General features: G+C 45.9%; 1 long non-coding RNA gene across 1 annotated transcript in view; it reads right to left on the bottom strand.

Moving 5' to 3' along the window:
* Positions 1–3,782: 3,782 nt before the first annotated feature.
* Positions 3,783–8,073, bottom strand: part of LOC102477859 (uncharacterized) — a 38,045-nt gene continuing 33,754 nt past the window's right edge. Inside the window, exon 3 of the long non-coding RNA XR_334449.1 lies at positions 3,783–3,839. This is a non-coding gene — a long non-coding RNA (uncharacterized LOC102477859). The remainder of the gene's footprint in view (positions 3,840–8,073) is intronic.

Below are 8,073 nucleotides of genomic sequence, written 5' to 3'. Positions count from 1 at the left end.
TGTGAGCAATCAGCCTGTCTTGAGTGCTCCTTCAGCTGTCCCAATACTGCACTGTATCCCTGGGGAACTTGCTCCCAAGGCGTGTGTCAGGGAGCAGTGGGAAGTCTCACAGCTAAAGGCAGCAGCACCAGGTACCTTGGAAGCAGATGTTGGCAAACACAGGGCCTGGTCCCCAGCCAGTTTCTTAAGCCTCTCCAGATCCTATAACCAGACCAAAGTGGCTTCAGGCCCCACTTGACTGATTCTAAATCCAGACACATACAGAAACTATTAGAAGACGTCACGTTGGTATTTTTATGGCTTTGTAAATCTGTTCTTTGCTTAATGCCTTAGACACCTTGGACCACAATCTGGGTGGCCAGGAGGAAGGTATAGCAAAAACCCCAAAAAACAGGCAGCATTGATATTAAGACTAGATCTTCTGTGTTCTCTCTAGTCCTTTGTCTACCGTGCACCATCTTGGAGGTAGAAGACATTTAAGGCTTCTCAGTCTTCCCCAGTTCTCTCCTCGATCTAACTTCCCACAAATCTGGCCTGCCCTCCAGGTCTCCAGGCACACCAAATTCCTTGCCTTTCATGGATGCATCATTAGTGCGAAGTCAAGTCTTTGCACTTGCTGTTCCTCTCTTCGATCTGGAACATTATCTGCTTAGAGAATGTCCTCTTGACTGCCAGCCAAATTTCTAAAGAAAGGGCAGATGCTTCTCAAATGTTTCTCCAGCCCACTTCTTCCTCTCTCCTGACTTCATGGCGCTCCTTCTGCATAGTACTTCTCCCTGCGTCTCTACCTGCTTGTCAACCTGCTGCCTCCCTGCCTTTGCAGCTCCTGACTCAGGAGCACTGCTGGGCTTCCTGGCTTTCAACTGGTGCTTGAAAATGTCCAAAAATGCAGGAAGTAATGAGTGAACAAATCCAGGGAAATCTCTCTGTGGAAGCCCCAGAAATCCTAGGGTGAGATGAGTTATTATTACTCAAACGTCATTTATATGTCATGAAAAAACAAAAGCAAAAATAAAAACAAAAACAAATTAAAAAAAACCTCACTGAGTCATATCTCCCCAAACCAGGTTGCACACCTCTTCCTGAGAAGGCAGAAGTCCAGCAGGATTATAAGTTAAGCATCAGAAATAATTAGCATTGTAAACATTTGCTAGTGTGGCCAGTGATCTCCTATACCCAAGGAGGACTACTCGACTACTCACTTAGCATGTGACTTTGTGAACATGTCGTTTTTTTTTTTTTTTTTTAAGAATTATTTTATTTAACTTTATTATTATTATCTTCCAGTTTGATCAGAGAGAGATATCTTCCCACTCATAACAGAGAGATAAAGACTTTGATCTTTACCACGGGGACTAATGAGGTGAGTTTGTGATAGCTCCAAGCATCTTGGAGAAAAGCACTTGCCACAGTCCTTCTGACCATGAACTCCCGTCTCACTCGGGCATACAGAGCAGTGAAAGTTGTCTTCAGATCAGTATCCTCCAGTTTGTGGGGCAGGCAACCTGGATTAGAAAGGTCACTGTGGGAGGAGTTGATCTAGAGAGGTGTTTCTGGGTAAGGAAGAGTTGGCATTTCTGGGATGTACATTCAGAGTGAGCTATTATACATTGCCCACTTAGGAGGAATGTGTTCAAAGTGAAGTTCCTGGAGGCACAAGGTGGCTTAGTTCTTTACAAACTGGGCTTGTGTAGGTCTGGTGTTATTTGTTTACCATGTGCTGTTAGCATTTCACCTCTCTCCAGCTTTCCAAACCTTGGAGTCTGTTAGAGACCCATTTCCTAGTGCAGTGGTGGTCTGAGAAAGAGGGGTGGGGGGCAGTAAAAGAAAGGAAGAGCCCCACTACCACCTTGTCTGAGGACAGGGTTCCAGGGAGCAGTGGCCAACCTGTGGTCAGAGCAGCAACGTGAGCAAGGGGGGTGCAGAAAGCAGGCAGGCTGGTAGGAGGAGACAATGCTGGTAGGAGGAGACAACAGCTGGTGGGAGAGGTTAGGCCTTGCAGGAAGGGTCAGTCTTGTGAGAGGAGCTCTACCAGTGGGAGGAGTCAATGCCCATAGGAGGGATTGGGCTTTGTGGGAGGGGTCAGTTTTAGTGGTCAAGGCCCATGCTGATGGGAGAAGTGGGGGCCTGGTGGGAGCAGCAGCTACCAAGTGGTTTTAAGACAAAGCCTACCTGCCTCCACAGAGGAGGAGGGTGATAGGGAGGAGGAGAGTGAAGCAGGGGAGACCTGTACAGGGAGACCTTTCTTCTTTCCTGTCATTAAAGTGTTTAAGAGAAGTGACTCAAAGTAAGACGAGGAAGCTGGGGGATTGGGCTGGTGGTTTCATGGGGTGGCTGCAGGCAGTGCTGGACATTGCTCTGATTTCTGAGGCAGCAAAAATCCATATGAACCCTACTTCAGTGGCCTGTGAGATGGGCAGCCATGGGCAGACAGAACCTCACTGGGTCCAATCTCTTTACCTGAGATATGGAGATAAGAGCAATGACACAGTTGGTCATTGTATCCCCTTTTCTGCCTCTAAGAGGGAAAAGCCAGCTCCTGGCTTCTGTGTGGCCACTGAAGACATTAAGTGACCAGGGGTATGAATCAGGGAAGTCCCTGTCTGAAGGAGTCCCAGTGCTTCTGTAGTTCTTTCTTCCCAAACTGACACTCTCCCCGAAGGCCGCCAGATCCCACACAGCTCACAGCCCCCAAAAGAGTCCACTCTGTGTGGACTAACTCTCCCCTCATTCTCCAGCACCACGCAAGGCAGCAGCCCCAGGGCACCACTCAGATGTGAATCTGCCATGAACTCCAACACCAAGAGAAGGCAGTCCCAAATTGTTTTAGCAACATGTCGAGAAACATAGAAAGCCGATGGGTCACAGGCCCACCCCCGCAGGAAAAAGACACAGCAGGGACCAGTGATTATGTCCTGGAATGAGCAAAGGAAGTTCTGGAATAGACCCTGGACTCTCACCATTCCCCGACTACGTGGTGCCAGGATAACACAAAACTGGATTAGACGATGCTCTCTACAATCAGAATGCAAAAGGACCACATGTCTGGGCTGGCAAACCCTTACAGCAAAATAAATCTTCCCAAACCAGTACTTTTCAGAACTCAAATGTTCCCTTGTCAACCTTCTGTTTCAAAACTTCATTGGTGTTCGTTTTACAACTTGATGGCCATCTTCCCTAGCAGTGTCTTGGTCTGTTCACTGCTGTTGTGACAGAATTCTCAGACTGGCTGGGAAGTCCAAGGGCATGGCACTGGCATCTGGTGTGAGGGACGTTCCACCAAGGACAGAGACGGAAGTGAATGTGGGGAGAGGGAATCGGATGGGACTCAGCCTGTTCACCTTCAGCAGAGACACCCTCACACAGTGACTGCTTCTGCTGTAATGGTATCTGTCGTTCAGAAAGGCAGTAACCTCAGGATTTGCTCACTTCTTGAAGGCCCTATCTTTTCATCCTGTTACAGTGGCAATTAAATTTCCACATGAGTTTTGGTGAAGACATTCAAACCATAGTAGCTGAGACCTAGACCTTCTGTCTGGTCTCCCCTAACTCCTCCCTGCTCCTTCTGCTCCAGGTGTCCAGGAATGACCACCCTTCCTGAAGAGGGCACAGACTAGAACACCCTCCCTGGGTGCCCTTCTGCCTGGAAAATCCTTTCTTTCAAGACCTCTCCCAGTCACCTCCTCTGGGTAGCTTCTGTGTCTCTTCCCAACTGTCAGAATTTCCTCTTCTGGCCACTACAGGCCTCTTTTCACATCAATCACCCACTTGTGTTTTATTTTTTCCTGTTCTGCCTCCGGGTTATGAGCTTCTTGAGGACAGTCGTTTGCTGGGGGTACCTAGGACATAAATTTGGTCAACTGAGCAACTGTTTGTTCTTGTGGTTTGTTAGTCACACACAGACATTAGTTGGTATTTACTGTCTATCATGGGCCAGGTCATTTGTTGAGTATTTTACGTGCATTTTTTATTTCATCCTTATAGCAAATCTATATGTGTCCTATTATTACCATGAATATAAAACTAAGAAACTTGAGTCTTAGAGACATTAAGTAATTGGGCTCAAGCCAAATAGCTTGTAATGGCAGAGCCAAGAATATGACCAGATTCATCCATCTGCCCTCCAGAGTCGTTTCAATGTTTGGATAAATTTCAAAATTGTTTGACACAGATTATAAGGACTAAAACTGCCGAGTCTATGCGTATGAGTTTATTTACCATGTGACTATGAACCTGAACCTATTTCTTGAATGTTTAAAATGGAAGTAATAACTTTATGCATTAAATAAGTTAGTGTGAGTATTAGGGTGTTGGAAAAGTCATGACTTTTTTTTTATGGTTTTCTATGATTCAGATGACCCAATAGATTCTTAGTACACACTCTGGTTAGGGCTGGGACCCTGGCGATGCCAGCCAGGTACCCCCCTCACAGGGCACGCGGTCTCAGCACTCATCTCACATCCACACCCTCGAGCAGGATCACCTCCTCGTGCTCCTCTCACCTACTGCTCCTGGCACTCGGCAGTGAGGAAAATCATTATTACCTTTCTCTTTCTTACTTCCCTCTGATCAAGCTGAGTGATCTTAAGGGTAAAACTGTTCTTCCTGTATGAGCAGCTGTTTCTGTAAGTCACCTCTTTCCTTATAACCGTACACACCTAGAAACCCTTTCACCTCCCTTCTTCCCAGAACTATCGCTGTGCAGTGTCCATGTGGTCAGAGTCTTTTACTCTGGTTCTAGGAATCTAGTTTTCTTTTTCTTTCTTTTCTTTTTGTTTTTGCCTTAGGGCATGCGTGCTTGCACGAGAGAAGGAAAGTAAGAAATCACCCTCCTGGGAGGATGGCCACACCACAGTCTCTTTTTCCCTATTCTCCTCTCAGGATTTTGGGAATGCAGGCACCTGTGCCCCATGTGATTTTCAAGTCACCAGGTCCAGGGCTTGAACTGAAATCGACCATATAGGAGCCCAGCTGCCTTAATCACCACACCATGTGGTGGTGGTCTTTTCTTTTCTTTTTTAACTGCTAGAGAGTACTTGCACTTGCCAGAGAGAGACAGAAGGCCAGGGTTTGGGGAAAGCACCCCCAAAGGGGTACGGTCACACCACAATCCTTTCTCTTCCATTTCTCCATCCTGTCAGGATTTTGGCCATGCAAAACCATGTGTCTGGCTTGTTTTTCAAGCCACTGGGTCCAGGATTTGAACAACGGTCAGTCATCTGGGATCTGGCTCCTTTAACCACTAGGCCACAGCATCAAGCCTACAGTTACCTAGTTCTCGACAGTAACCCAAAGGATACTCTTATGAAAATGCAGGTGCAAAGTATCTCCAGAGACTGTTTCCCTCCCACTTCTGCAAGATTCATGGTTTTCTCCAGACAGAGCTCTGAGGCTGTTACCAAGGCTGTGCAGGAGCTCTTCCTTGAGCTGGAGATGTCACACTTGTGCCTTTGGCCCTGTGCTGGGCCCCAAGGCCTTGTCTCCTTTCTAACTGTTGGATGGGTAGGTAACTCTGGGGCACCATCAGAACAGCAGGCCAGCCCCCAATGACTGTAAAATTGCCTACTGCTCTTGGAGTTTTTTGGAAGCTGTTGGAGTGTGGAGCTGTAATGAGGCAGCTTCTGGTTCTCTACAGGAGGAGAGGGTCAGGAGAGGGTCAACCATGGAGGCCAAGAACTTGGCTCCCAGGATCAGAAGGAGCACAGGGCTGGGCAGGGGCAAAACTTACACTTGCAGAGCGCTCTGTGTGTTCATAAAGTGAAGGTGAAAATAATTCTCAGGTTTGGGGTTTTTTAAAGAATTATTTAATTTTATTTAACTTTATTTATGTATTGATTTATTTATTTTAATATGACCAGAGAAGAACAAAGTAGAGAGAGAAAGTGAGAAAGCAAGCTGCTAGGTTCAGTACTCGAACCACAGTCAGCCATGTGAAAGTCCAGCACCCTTAACCACCACACCACCTGCCAGCCCCAGGTTGGTTTTTTTTTCACCGTTCCACTTTTTAAATTTTTACAGCGTACATGTAAAATTGTCATCCTTCATCGCTCTCCCCCTCACTTTTAATGAAGTGGCTTATTTTTTTCCTAGAAGTCTCTGAAATGCAGCTTGTGAAATAACCCTGGTCAGGTATTCAAGAAACTAATTTAGATGGATAACGTTCCTCTGTTTTGTCAAGAATTTTCTTTTCTTTTCTGTCTTTCCTATTTTAAAAAAACCACATAACAAAATGAAGCTCCATTTCTAAAAGAATACTCTTGATTAGCACTGTCTAACATAAATATAACATGAGTGACATCTGTTGTTTTCAGTTTTCTTGTAGCCCACTAAGAAGAATTTTAAAAAGGAAACAGATAAAACTGATGTTCATAATATATTTGATTCAACTAGATGTACCCAAATATTATAAATGAATGATTTTACATTTGCAGAAAACCCAGCGTGTATCTCACACTTACATCACATCTGAATCAGACGGGCCACATTACAAGTGCTTAGTTGCCACGTGTAGTTAGAGGCTCCCGTGTTGAACACTGGACTACACAGTTCTAGCTGCTCCAAGCCTACTGAGGTAGTCTGCTGCAATGCCTGCCTGTAGATTCAGACAGGTCTGGCACACCAACTGCAATAATAAGCATTCGAGCATGCTAGGCCTCAGTCTTCTCACCTATACCAGAGAATAGCACATCTACCCCAAAAGTTGGTTATAAGAATGAAGCAAATTGCTGAATCTGAGGTCCCAGATGCATACTCAATAAACATCAATTTCATTGTTAGTAATAGTAGAGCTATCGAATATTAGTTACAGATCTCAGAGTTAGTGGATCTATATCGGAACCTGACAGATGACAACTGTGGGTCTTACCTGCATGCATTGTGGAGGAGTTAGGAGAGGTGTTTGGGATCACCCAGTCGCTGCCCATTCATTACGTGAACTAGAAGGTAGGGCCCAGAGATCAGAACAGAGCAAATTCCGCATTTCCCACCTCGTGCTCACACACTCCCTTGCCTCCCCCGGGACACATCTAGTTCTCAGCCTTAGTATACTTAAAGGGCAATGAAAATGCTCTGACTCTTCTATTGTATATTGTAGAATGTAATAGACACATTACAAAGTGCACATAAACCGGTAACTCTCTTTAAGAGACTCTTGTCCTACATGCTATACACAGTACACACATATCTGGGGACAGCTTGAAGAGGTGACGTTCCATTGTATTAAAAACAAAAGCTATAAGGGAGAATAATAGTGTGAAATCAATGCAAGGCAACTGATGATTAATATCAGGAAGTCTTTGTTAGAAATGTCATCTATGGCTAAATCAGACATGCTCCCTGGGGACACAGGGACTTGACTTGAGAATTTCCAGTTGGGACAAGGTACTACCAAGTACAGGAGAGAAATGAAGTGCCCTCCTCCCCAGGGGACACTGAGGTGAAGCTCAACTCTCAGGCTTCTCTCTGAGCCAGAGACACAGAGCGGAGCTGAGCCAGAGCTGAACGTGCCTCTGTGTAGTTGTGAGACCCCAGTGTCCAGGCTGCTCAGCGCAACCACAGGCTCAGAGACGATGAGAGGCAGTGCAGGGCGTGTGTCAGAACGACACTGCGTGGAAGGGCGGCACTAATGCAATCACTGTCCATACCTCTGGGAGATGTGGGAGGGCTCCGTGTCACTGGATTTCTGGAAGACACATGACGAGGTGACATGAGGCTTTTTCATCTTTCAAAAGACAATAAGGCCAGATCCTTGTGGGTGCCTCCTAAGAGTCTTCATAGCTGGTTGAACAAGCTTTCACAAAAGGCAGTGATGAATGTCGACCCAGGGAGCCCTCTGGGAGCTCTGCAGCCCCCGTAAATGAATATTAAGGCAGACAGGCATTCAGAAGCACTAGGACACAGAGATGCTGCCAGTCAAAGTCACTAATTACGTTGATCTGGAAGGCATTACAGATATATTGGCTATATAAAAAAATGAACATCCCAAATGATCCATAGAAATGAGAGTTATGGACATAATAAACTAGGCTGAAATACAGTACAGAAGCAATGGCAACACGCCCTTCGACTGGACAG

Source organism: Tupaia chinensis, unplaced genomic scaffold (genome assembly GCF_000334495.1).
Source record: "Tupaia chinensis unplaced genomic scaffold, TupChi_1.0 Scaffold000217_1, whole genome shotgun sequence".
Classification (NCBI taxonomy): Eukaryota; Metazoa; Chordata; class Mammalia; order Scandentia; family Tupaiidae; genus Tupaia; species Tupaia belangeri.
Note: the sequence above shows the minus strand (reverse complement) of the source record. Positions and strands in the feature narration are given on the sequence as shown.